The sequence below is a fragment of the Vigna unguiculata genome, chromosome 9 (assembly GCF_037176805.1).
Source record: "Vigna unguiculata cultivar grain cowpea cultivar isolate G323 ecotype 2 chromosome 9, ASM3717680v1, whole genome shotgun sequence".
Classification (NCBI taxonomy): Eukaryota; Viridiplantae; Streptophyta; class Magnoliopsida; order Fabales; family Fabaceae; genus Vigna; species Vigna unguiculata.
Window position 1 is genome coordinate 14,237,627 of NC_140800.1, and position 14,358 is coordinate 14,251,984.

Genomic DNA, 14,358 nt, shown 5'->3' on the forward strand with positions numbered 1-14,358 from the left:
ATATATTGTTGACTCTTTTTCCTATCAACACAATGCCACCACATGTATCATAAATGAGGCAATGACTAGGTTCAAACAAAACTTTAAAACCTTTATCACAAAGTTGGCTTATACTTATCAGATATTCTTTAATCCTTCAACCAGAAGCACATTTTTTATGTTGAATGAGGATCCATTTCTTATGACTCCATTTCCAAGTATAACAATAAAAGGGTGTACAAAACAAACAAAAATAAGTTTTGGTTTGAATCAGGGGTTAAATAATTCTTTATGAAAAACTAATTGAGAAACTTTTTGATTTGATTTTTTTATAATTTTGAAAACTTTTTTTTATGTTTATTTTTAGAAATTTGAATTATTTGGAAATAGGTGTCATGCGACACGAGCGGTCGGACAGACACTAAAAATTAAACAAAGAAAACATTTTTTTATTTTAGTTATATATATATATATTTATATATTTATATTTTGTGAAGAAAAAAAGAATTTTGAAAATTGGTGTTAGACAAACACTAAAGAAATGAGAAAAACTATTTTTTGTTATGATTTTTAGAATAAGGTGAAAAAAGAAGACCAAAAGTGGGTGATAAAAATGTATAATATTAAAACAAAATATAGTGAAAATTTAGGAATGAATAAATGAAAAAATTTGGCACTGACATACCTTGTAAACTTTCCAGTTCCTCCTCTTCTTTATTAATCTCCTTCTTTTGTTCCCTACATCATAATTATCTTTTCTATTCTTCTTATTCTTCCTACCCCCTCAAATATGTTTTTTTTTTTTGAAAGAGATATAAAAACAGAGGTGTGTATGTGGGAGTGATGATGGGAAAGAATTAAAGAAGTATAGAGATTTTTTTTTCGATCCCTTTTCATGTGATAGACTGTCTATTTGTATTCAGAAATTGCAATATCAATGCAATTTTAGCCTTAAGTGTAATGAACAATATAAGGAAGAAATTGGTCATGATAACAACACATTATGTGAATCAAATCATAGTAAATCAGAGCACAAAATCAATAAAGATCAGTAATATTGATTCTAACCGTTAACAAATCAGAGCACAAAAATCAATCTCAATTAGTAATATTGATTCTAAATATATGAAGAGATATTGTTTTTAATTATTAGAATCATATCACTAATTTCTCTATCAAAACAAAGGTAGAAGATATGTTGAGTTGTTGGGCTCATGAAGAGGAGTGTGATAACAAATTAGGCTCTTCCTTCTTCTTTTTTCCTTTTTTTTCTTTTTTCCATCTCTTTTTTTTTCTTTTTTTTTCTAAAATTAAAGTTTGAAAATCTTTGAAGAAAATTTTGTTTCACATTTTTTTTATTTTCCATTAACTAAGAAAACTTTTTTTTATTTTTTATTTTTTTTTTTGAAAATAAATTTATTCACCCTGACGGAATTGAGTGTTGATAGCTGTCCGTCTTTATTTAGATTTTACTAGATAATATGAAAATTTGACTTTTTCATATTATTGTAATAAAAGATAAGTAAAGATAAAAACACTAATTTTGTTCGGGTTTCAAAAGTATACAAACTTGACCATTCTAGAGGAGATGGTCTATCTGAAAGAAAAGAACTAGGTGGCCATTACCAAGTAGAGGGTCTCGATTTGACACACAAATTCTTTTTGGTTTTTTTACTTTTTGAAAAAACCAAATTAGACCAATCTCATTGAGAGGGTCTATTTGAAAGATCTGGTGACCATTACCATGTAGAGGGTTCCGATCCGAAATTTTTCTTTTTTTTGACTTTTTGAGAAAAGATTAGACCAATCCCAAGGACATGGTCTATATCCAAAAGATTCAGTGACCATTACCATGTAGAGGGTCATGATCTGACAAATCACTTTGTTTTATTATTTTCTTTTCTAACTTTTGGAAAAAACATATTAGACCAATCCCGAGGAGATGGTCTATATCGAAAGGAAAGAAATCAATGACCATTGCCTCGCAGAGGGCCTTGATGTAAATGAATCAATGACCATTGCATTGTAGAGGGCCTCATTGTGATAAAGAAATCAATGACCATTATCGCGCAAAGGGCCTTGATGTAAAGAAATCAATGACCAGTGCCTCGCAGAGGGTCTTGATGTAAACAAATCGATGACCATTGCATCATAGAGGGCCTAGCTGTGACAAAGAAATCAATGACCATTGTCGCGCAGAGGACCTTAATGTAAAGAAATCAATGACCAATGCCTCACAAAGGGTCTTGATGTAAAGAAATCGATGACCATTGCCTCGCAGAGGGCCTCGATGATGAGAAAATCCATGACCATTGCTTTGTAGAGGGTCCTTATGTAAACAAAAGGAAATCAATGACCATTGCGTCGTAGAAAGCCTTGATGTAAACATAAGAAAATCAATGACCATTGCGTCGAAGAGGGTCTTGATTTAATTATAAGGAAATCAATGACCATTGTGTCGTAGAGGATCTTGATTTAAACATAAGGAAATCAATGACCATTGCATCACAGAGGGTCTTGATGTAAACATAAGAAAATCAATGACCATTGCCTCCTAGAGGGTCTTGATATAAAAGAAGAACCGCGTGAATGCTTAACATTTGTAAGACTTACACATACAAAAATGTCATTATTGAATTTTGTTTTTCAAATTTCTTTATTATTTTTTTTGGAAATGATTTTCAATGATTTTGTCGAGTATGATGGATGATTTGATGATGCATGACATGTTATGATTTCTTTTTGAACCTATATGATGATGCATACATGGATGCGTGGATACATGGGTGAAATTTGCTTTTTTCATTTTTTATTTTTCCTTTATTTTAATTTGAGAGCAAGGAAAACTAGGCTTAAGGCTAGAAAAAAAACTGCGCTTGAGGCTAGACAAAACTAGATTTGGGGACCAGTGTGGAAACTGAGCTTGGGGGCTAGTATGGAAACTAGGCTCGGGAGCCAGTATGGAAATTGGGCTTGTGGGATAGTGTGGAAATTGAGCTTTGTGGCCAGTGCTGAAACTAGGCTTGGGGACCAGTGTGAAAACTAGGATTGGGGACTAGTGTGGAAACCGGGCTTAGGGGCTAGTGTGGGAACTAGGCTTGGGGGCTAGTGTGGGAACTAGGCTTAGGAACCAAATTGGAAACTGGGCTTAGGGTATATTGGTCATTCATATGAATGAAGAGGACCATAAATTTGAGAAACATCATAGAAACAAATTTGTGTATTCTTTTTTTTTTATTTTCTTCCTTCTAAAACGAAAGGATTCAATAACCATTCGTATGAGTGAAGAAGGTTTTGATTAGAAAGGTGGAAAATATTTTATTCAAAAATATGAATGACTCATGTATGCGTGACTTGTTATGATGTATCAAATACCTTATTTATGAATTTTTCTTTTGCATTCTTTTTAAAACAAATTCAAATTGTTTCCCATTTCATTGTTATTTCAAATTCATGGAATCATTCTACATTGATATTTTTTTACTTTTTCAAATCATTTCTTTGGTCTAATCAATTTACTAATGAACACTTTTTTTAATTATTTCTTTTGAAACACTATTTGAATGACATCCATGAAATTGCCAAGGGCTTGAAAAGGCTTGGATGAGGTGATGAAGATTAACTAGGGAGTTGCCCTAATTTGAATTAGTCTCGGGGCATAAAATGTGTTTGGGCTTTCTCTAGTTATTGATGGTATAAAGGAAATGATGGGGACTTCAAGAATTTGCCCTTACTGTGAGGCATTATTAGGCTTGTATTGTGGCTAAGGACAACGATATGGAAGTAAATGAGAATAAAGGCCCAGAAAAGTGATGTGAGGGTTGTTTCAAACAATGATCTTTGAATAATGTTTCATTCAATATTTCTTAGACATATTCTTGTTCACCTTTTTTTTCTATATTTTGACTTTTTATTCCTAGTCTCCAAACTTTTGTTTTTTGTTTTTTATATAACCACATCATTTCTTTCTTTCTTTCTTTCTTTCTTTTTTGATATTTTTTTAATTGGTGAACTACGAGTCAAATGAAAAAAATACAAACATTATGTCAACCTTTAGTGTGAGGATGACCCTTGTTTAGGATAATTTGAAAGTTTTTTTTTTGGAAGGCTCAAATTAGGTAGCAAAGGTGATTTTTTTTTTAAAAAAGAAACATGGCCACACATCATTTCAAATCATGATTTTTTTTTTCTCAAAAAATTTAATTCATGGGAAAATAATTGATTTCATATGATAGGATGCCCCATGTTTTGTTCTATTTTTCTTTTACATTTTTTGTCTTATTTTTGTCTAGATTATCCTTCAGAGTTTTGAGTCTAGCTGATTTTTCTTCATTTTTTTTTGTTTTTGTGTCCAGAGAGTTTCTAGTAATCATTCTAAGGCAATACCCTTTTTTATGATAATCCTTCATGAAAAGTGAAAACAAGGTTTATAGTAGAAGAAAGATGGAAATGGAGATGGATTTGAGCGATTTCATGTATGCAAGACTAACTGGATGCTTCAAAAGAAATTATAACAAACAAAATTTTATTTATTTATTCAATCCACTGATTTGACCAAAGAATATTTTATTATTTACTCTTTTTTTATAAGAAAGATTCTAAGAAATTTGTGACAAGCAAAATGGGAAACAATTTGAATTTACTTTTGTATAACTTTTTTTTTGTTTTGTTTAAATTATGCATATGCATGTTATGTGTTGAAACTAATAACATGGTGCAATGCGTATTTGTGTGCATAGTGAGACACTTATTCACGTGATATGCTAATGAAATTTATGCTTATGCCATTAGGGACATTTTTTTTCTTTTGTTTTATAATATTGTGATTGTGATGAATTTATTATTATATATAAGGAAATGTGAGGGTAAATGACGCAAATAGTCTCCCTTTTGTGCCTTAATTTAACATAGGTTCCACGCTTAAAGTTCTAAGGCAAAGTATATGTTCTCACAAGGATAGTTCCCTAATACCTAAAGATCAAGGTCACTAGAGTTGTGGCCCACTTCATGGCATTTTCCCTGACAATTGGTAAACAACAAGAAGTGGGAGTACTGATAAAGCAAACAAACTCTAGTTGGGGTTCTCACAATGACCACTTGGGAAGTACATCCACTCTAGCAATGCTACACAATCCCCTCTAATCTAAGCAACTCAGACCTGAGTATAGGGCCTCACTCATGTAATGAACAAAATGTGTCTGTGAAGGGATAATACAATGTATACCCAAACTAACAATCATTCCAAATACTAAATTAAAGAAAAATATACACATAAAATTATGCTAAATATAACAAGAAATAAAAAAAGGGAAGAAAAAATATTAAGAAAAACCACATCAATTTTGCACATCCAAATAAATGCCCAGACTCTCTAGCGTCCCCAGTGAAGTCGTCATCTGTCGCAATCAAAATTGCGACATGACAGTGATCCAAAATAAAAATTTGAAAAAAAACTGAGTTTGGAGTCGCCACCATAGTTCATTCTGAAAAACTACGAAACAACCAAAAAGATAAGACAAGGTCTGCTGAAAATCCAGATTTTAGGTCTGAAAGTCGGTTACGCGTGGAGAAGGTATTAAGACCCCGCAACGTCCGTCCTAAGACGGTAACTTTAATTAAATATGAAAAAAGATGTGGTTTTCAAAATATTTAATTTTCCCCAAACGTAACCATAAAAGGTTGAAAAAAAGAAACAAAAATAATTTTTGGTTTTTTGGGCCCGACGAGGATTAATCCTCGCTCCTACGTATCTCCTTTCACAATGGAGAATCAAGGGTTACGTAGTTCTTTATGAAAACTATTTGAGAAACTTTTTGATTTGATTTTTTTTATAATTTTGAAAACTTTTTTTTTTATGTTTGTTTTTGGAAATTTGAATTATTTAGAAATAGATGTCATGCGACGCGAGCGGTCGGACGAACACTAAAAATTAAACAAAGAAAACATTTTTTTATTTTAGTTTTTTGTATATATATATTTATATTTGGTGAAGAAAATAAGAATTTTGAAACTTGGTGTTAGACAAACACTAATGAAATGAGGAAAACTATTTTTTGTTATGATTTTTAGAATAAGGTAAAAAAAGAAGCCCAAAAGTAGGTGAAAAAAAAGAGTATAATATTAAAACAAAATATAGTGAAAATTTAGGAATGAATAAATGAAAACATTTTGCATTGACATACCTTTTAAACTTTCCAATTCCTCATCTCCTTTATCAATCTCCTTCTTTTGTTCCCTACATTATAACTATCTTCTCTATTCTTCTTATTTTTTCTACCTCCTCCAATATGTTTTTTTTAAGAGAGATAAAAAAGGTGTGTATGTGGGAGTGATGATGGGAAAGAATTAAAGAAGTGTACAAATTTTTTTTTCGGTCCCTTTTCATGTGATAGACTGTCTATGTATATTCACAAATTATAATATCAATGCAATATTAGCCTTAAGTGTAATGAACAATATAAGGAAGAAATTGGTCATGATAGCAACACATTATGAGAATCAAATCATAACAAATCAGAGCACAAAATCAATCAAGATCAGTAATATTGATTCTAATTGTTATCAGAGCACAAAAATCAATCCCAATTAGTAATACTGATTCTAATTATATGAAGAGATATTGTTTTTAATTATTAGAATGATATCACTAATTTCTCTATCAAAACAAAGGTAGAAGATATGTTGAGTTGTTGGGTTCATGAAGAGGAGTGTGATAACAAATTAGGCTCTTCCTTCTTTTTTCCCTTTTTTTTTCTTTTTTCCATCTCTCTTTTTTTCTTTTTTTTTCTAAAATTAAAGTTTGAAAATCTTTGAAGAAAATTTTGTTTCATATATTTTTTTTATTTTCCATTAACTAAAAAAACTATTTTTTATTTTTTATTTTATTTTTTGAAAATAAATTTATTCACCCGGACGAAATTGAGTGTTGACATTATTTAAACTAACTTGTTTAGAATTGTACCTCCTTTGGTTATCTTTGTTAACTCTTCTCTTTAGAAACTTCCCAAATTCTTGCCATATAATGCAGTAGTAGTCAATGTAGATAGGTCTCTTGATTATGAAATAGTTGTGACTTTTGGTTTCCAAGATCTATCAAGACACTTCAACACCTTGATGTTTAGCTCTTCTTTGTCAAACTCCTTAATCAAACCTATGTGATGGTTGACAATATGAGTGAATCTCTTTTGTACTTCCGCTATGGACTCTCCTTGTTGCATCTTGAATAATTCATACTCCTGAATCAAGGCATGCTTCCTTGATCTCTTCACATCATTAGTCCCATCATGCGTCACTTCAAACACCTCCCACGTATCTTTGGCACCTTTTCATTAGGAAACTCTAAAGAATTCATCCATGTTCAAAGATGATGTGAAGATGTTCTTCTCGGTGCAATCATATTGATGTCTCCTTCTTTCTTCCTTTGTCCACTCATTCCAAGGCCTGTCAACTTGTTTATTATCAACAACATGTTTAGGAGTGTAAGGTCCATTCAAGATTGCATCCCATATAACTTGGACAATTGATTCAATGAGGATTTTCAATCTAATTTTACAAAACGGGAAGTTGATACCAATAAACATAGGTGGCCTATGAAAAGAGGCCTAAGAACCGCCTAGCAACGATGAATGTCCACCAAGCAACGCGCGTGAGCATGGTCCATTTTCTACATTTGGTTTTCTAGGGATTTTAGGGACTCGTTGGGGTTCCTGTACCTTTGGTAAATGTTTTGATATATTAACTCAGTCGTATGATTCTGTGATGAATGAAATTGAATGAATTGTTGGGTGAATACTCATGGGGGTTCAATTTGGGACTCGAGAATGATTGGAGAGCACGATTTTATGTTATAAATTGTGGCAGTGATGTGTTGTTATCTTGAATAGAACTTGTATGAAAGCTGGAACCCAATTGCATAATTTTCCCATGAAATTGCATGAATAGGAATGATTATTGAGGTTTTTGGCTCACATAGGTGCAAAAAAATTTGTAATTGCCTAGAATTATATGCACCGCTTGGCGGTTCTTTACCTATCGTCAAGTGCCCGACCAGTACATAGGTGCACTCTATAGTTTCACTGTGTTGGCCGTGAGTGGAGGTTCCTAAGATGTTTTCAGGGTTTAAGTATGTGATGGTAGTATAAATTGAACACAGGGAGATGTGAAGGTTTAATGCATGGAAAATAATTGTTGAATGATGATGCTAAACATGATTGGGCATGAGATGTTGGAATATTTGGATTCTTGCAGGTGCTATTTGAGGTAAGTATGACCTTGCGTGAGCTATAAGTAGGGTTTAGTCATGTTTTAATGTGTTGGCCGCGAGTAGAGGTTCCTAAGGGGTTTTCTGGGTTTAAGTATGTGATGGTAGTATAAATTGAGTACAGGGAGATGTGAAGGTTTAATGCATGGAAAATAATTGTATGATGATGCTAAACATGATTGGGTATGAGATGTTGGAATACTTGCATTGTTGCAAGTGCTATTTAAGGTAAGTATGACCTTCCGTGAGGTGTAAGCAGGGTTTAGTAATGTTTTAGGAATTTGTTGTGAACATGTTATATTCCTTATAAATGTAAGGGTTGGCATGGCTTCAATTTGGGAATGCATATATACATATAATTGATGAATGTCATGATTGATTGTGCATTGGAGTTACATTACGTTGTCTGAACATGGCTTAGGGTACACTAGATATTGAAGGTTGTGAATGCTATTATGGGTATGGAGTATCTCTTAATATTGGTATGTGTTAAAATAAGATCAAGTAGTGCATGTGTGGGTGATTAGATATAATTGATGCATATGATATGTGGTGATACAATTTGAGGCATGATGAATTGTATGAAAACGTAAATTGGGGTTTGATGTGTTCTGTGGTGATTGGAAGTGTGTTTTGACTGTTTGTGATGCATGAAAGCTAGTAAAATCACGTTACTAATGTGACACCTAGCAGTATGGGGGAGACCACCAAGCGATAACTACAAACCAGGGAGTCCCTAGAACGCGTAGCGCTTGGCGGTGAGGATGGTTCTGCCAAGTGATACATTACAAAACAGTGGTCTCTAGGACGCTTGGCGCTTGGCGGTGAGTGGTGCCCGCCAAGTGGCCTATAGCGACATTTCACCTAGCAACACTTCGGTCGCCCCAGACAATAGCGTAGGGGCAATGGCAGTTTTGGGGATGCTTTGCGGGGTTTACATGACTTTGGAAGATGGCTTTGGGTGTGAGACATGTTGAGGCCCATTTATGAGTGGTGGCTCATAATATTGTAAACACATGTTGATCACGAGTGGTAGGTTGGTGATGGTGGAAATCTTGAGGGAGCATACAAGTGGTTGCTCGTATTGGCTAACTCCACTTGATTGTCATCCAGGGTGGGTAGGTCAGTGATGTAGGAATCTAGTGTGAGAATATAGATAGTGGTTCGTATTGGTGAGCTTCATTTGGTTGTCACAAATTGTGATTTGCAACATGATATTTCCACGCGTGTTGGTCTTTGAGTGGGGGGCTCGTAGAGGTTGGATCACAGGTGGTAGGCTCGTGGCAGCATGTGTAGACCTAGAGGTCATGGTCAAAGTATGTAGAATCTGGATGAACATGGTGGAAGACCATGGTTATAGCACATACAGAAAAATTCTCATTAAGGGGTTTTGGGATAAATTGAAATACCTTGGGTGAGGGTTTTATATTTCTTTATGCATATTTAATTCTTTGAGCTCACCCTATCTTCTTGTGTTTGGTGATGATGGTGCAACTTGTTACACATGGAACTTCCTAAAGAGCCAAATAGTGGGCTAGATGTGAATTTAATTTTGAAGAAATATGTTTTTCATTATTTTGGTATTTATTTTTTATAATGACTTAAAGTTTGAGAAGTTGTAATAATTTAAGTGCTATATTTTGGATTTAAATTTTGGCACGTTCATAAAGATTTTAATTTCCCACGCTTTGGGAAGGTTTATTAAATGTCAAGTTATTTCAAATATTACTTTCTTATATTTATTTTAGTAATATCCACTAGGGTGTTACAGAGTATAACACAAAGTTAAATTTCATTTATGAAATAATTAATAAGTTATTTCATTCACACAAAATTTCATAAAATTGTACCCACAATAGGTGAGTTCATAATAATATGAAATTATATTATTCATGTTTAACAAAATATAATAAAATAATATTATGCATGAACAACCCATTAAATAATTACAAAACATGTAAATAGTGGTACAAATAAGGGTGCAATTACGTTAATTCCAATAAAAAGGTTATTATTTATTTCGTTTATTTCTGTATCTCATCACATGCAACCTAACACATGAGGTCTAGACCAGAAGTGGGCTCAATGCCCACATAACAATAGTTTTCCCTTTGGGATTCCCCTTTTGCAAAAATTGGACCAATAGAAGTAACACAAATATGAAACATAACAAAACCAAAAACAAAATCTAACACCATTCCCTCTAAAATCAAAAAGGGTAAAGGCATGTTCTTCATCTAAATCAACCCCAACAAGTTTATAAGAGAGTTGAAGAAAGGGTCTTTAGGAAGCTTGCTAAGATGACATTTTCTCATAATCTACACTACATGCCGCTTTCCCCTTATGTCAACAAACCATAGCCAACCAGAGGCATTGAAACAAAACCTGATTTGATCATCGTGAGCACAATGCAACAAAACAAGCACCACAATGGCAGATCAAGTTCTTCTCAAAGCGAACAAAAATTGTGAGTTTCGATTGCACTCAACGCAAACCAATATACTAGAAGAGCACAACAATGCCATCATTACCTTTCACGTCTCACGAGTGAAGCCATGGCCACGTTGTTGCTGCATTTGTGAAGGAAAGATCCATCGTGTAACTCCTTCACCAACGCACTCGTAGATCTTCTACGCGACGGCATTAGACATAGCCATTGTGACGAACATGACTAGATCGAGATTGTGATAGAGTACGAGAAATGGCCTCAACCACTATAGATCGAGACAAGCGCACACCTCAAGCTATGGATACCACCATCGACGAAAGGTTGGTCTGAAACTTAATTTGACGGAGGTTGCATGCAATAATGGTCAAAACTTAATCATGAATCTAACATGCTCTGATACCAATTGTTAGATTATGAATTCTAAACAGACCAATTATAAAGAACATCAAACCCTATCATACAATAAATTATCCCCAAAATATTAAGAACAATTCCCAAAACCAAAATAGTAGAATGCGGAAGCGTACCTAATTTATTAGTAGATAGGAATAATATAGATGGAAGAGTGGTACTTGATCTTCCAAATGAAATCAACGAAAGCTTCATCTCTCTCATTATAGAATTGTGTGCGAGATGATATTGTTCTTTGTTTGGTAGGTTATTCTAAAACGTATCGTAGAAAAATGCTTTTATGTTGTCTATTGAAACTGACTAATGGGGTATCAATTTTTTTTTATCCTTACCAGCAGATTACTGACCAAGGACCTCTTAACAGATTACTAAATATTCAAGTACATCACAAACCATTCACTGAATAATCCAACTCACAAACCATTCATTAGAACCCAATATATATTATTCATAAATTAATAACAATGTGTAATATAATTGATATTAGCAAGTAATATAATTTACTGATTAATGTTAATCCATAATAATTATATAATAAAATTATATAAATATAACATATAATTCATTAGCATCAATGTAGGTGATTAATTAGTTCGATTCCGATCGCAATTCTCATGATAAAGTAACTGTCAATCGTTATGCATTCGAGGTATTGTCTGCTTTGGAGCATGTGTGATGGTTGTATTACATCAAATTCAAGGTGTGAAGGAGAAATTAATATGTAATACTAATGAAGTTGGGTTATGTTACCATAATGCGTTTCTTATATTAAAAGATTATTATTTATCTTTTCTTATAATTATTGTTATATATAGGATTAACACATTTAGACGTTGGCACATCAAAAGAATTAGTGAGAAAAATTGTAAATAAAATTTGAAATTTTCACTTAAGTTAACAAAAAATTAAAGTTTTTGTTTATTTATTATTTATTTCTTTTTCTCTTCTTGTCTACTTAAGGGATATTATTTGAATATTTATTAAATTGAAAGTGAATATTGGTTAATATATTTAATTGATTGTGATTTTGTTTGAGTAAATTATATTGTATGGAAATGATTATTTAATGCAACTTATATAAATTTAGGATTACATATATCTTCTAGGAAGATATGTGAATTTATTGTTTGTATTAAATATTGACACGTAAGTTGTAATATAGATTCTCTCTTGTTTTACTTATTATTTGAGTCATGTATAAGGATGACAAATAGATTCATCCCTCTGGATATTATCTGAATTTGTCTACAAATATTCTCATTGACGGGGTACAAGTGTGGATATGAGTATGACTAATAACCGATTTTTAAATGGGTATGGATATGAGTAATACTCATGTTTTTATTTGGATATTAAAACAGAGATGAATATGTACATATTCGCTCCGTTCCTGTCCTAATATCGGTCTCAATATCCTATCCTCATACCGATGTCAATATCCATTTATCTCCATCTTCATCTCCTCATACCACTCAATTGTCATCCCTAGTCACATGGAATGAGATTTCAAGTGGTAAGAAGTTGAGGGAGAAATTCTTACATACGGTCATATGTCTAGATGTTCAACGAGATATATAATGAACGTACTTTGATTCATTATTCTTGGGTTCGCTTGTAAATAAATAAGTTGTATAATTGAATCATATGTAATAGTTTACTCTTACATGTATTGTAAAATGAGATACACATATACTACATACACAAACATATATAGATATTAAAGTTTACTTATGATTCTCTTTATTAAACATTTGTGCTTTTAAATACATACATATATATATATATATATATATATATATATATATATATATATATATATATATATATATATATATATATATATATATTTCATATAAACTTAAGTTAAAGCTTTACTATAAACTTTGACATCTCAGTTATATAGTCATCCTAAAGTGTGTTTACATATATTTTATTTAGCGATGGCAATGTGGGCTCGACCCACAAGCCTACCAAAAAAACATGAGGCGAGCCAAGATATTGAGCTTGCTAGCCCGCAGAAACCTAGGCCCCATAACCTGCAGCCCGTGCAAGCTAGAGGCAGGATGAGGCGGGTTGGCCCGCGGCCCAAAAATAAAAACGAAAAAGAAAGCTTTCACTTGTGTATGTTGGTTTCTTTCCTTTTGAACTTCTGCATAGATGTTTCTTGTATGAGTGAAAAAGACAAGTGTTATGTATTTTATATGTGCTAAAATTTTAAGAATTCATCACGCGTATCAAAGTATAAATATAGATATGATAAAAATATTGGATTATCAATTTATCATTCAGCTCTTCATAGTTTTTGCTTAATTTTTGTGAAATTATTAAAGTTTTCCAATTATAAAAACTTATCATAAGAAATTAAATATATATATATATATATATTCTTACTTTATATTGAAAGATTATATAGTTTTATTAGGGTATATATATTTTGAAATAAATAAAAAAAAATCCTATAACTTTGAATTATATAAATTTTATGTAAAACTTAATGAATTAGTTATCAATTATACAACTAAAAATATATCATTTAGATTCACTTTATATATGAGTTATAATCACTTTAATTATATACAAATTATAAAGTAAAAATATCTATTAGTTGTAATCATCTTAAATACTACAACTAAAAGCAATGATATATTTTATGAATAATTAAAAAATATGAATTCAGATGAGAACAATTAATCTGATGATATCATGTGATTCACGATAAATCTCTTCTAAAAATATAATTGATTAGTCATTATTAACTAGTGAAAATATATGCGTTTCAGGTATTAATTTTTTCATGATAAAAAAATAACAAATTATTATTGATGTCATTACAAAAGTAAATTTAAATAGTTTTTATAATTTTATTATAGGTAATTTTTATTACAGTTTAAAAGAATAGTTTAACTTTAAAATCTAAAATTAGTAAAATAATTATTTTTATTTAAAAAAAAGTACTTAAAGAATAAATTGAAAATAAAATGTAAAAGAGGAAATTCAGTGTATATATATATATATATATATATATATATATATATATATATATATATATATATATATATATATATATATATATATATATATATATGAGTTAGCTAAACTTAGCCCTATATGGAGCAGTTGCACTATCGATAGTTGTTTTATCTTTACTTCTTGTAAAATATAATTTAGTCCTTAATATTTTAAACGTTTCAACTTTTTCTATTAAAAAATCTAATCGTGATGATCATGTAGAAAAAGTATGACATCAGTGTTATTAGGC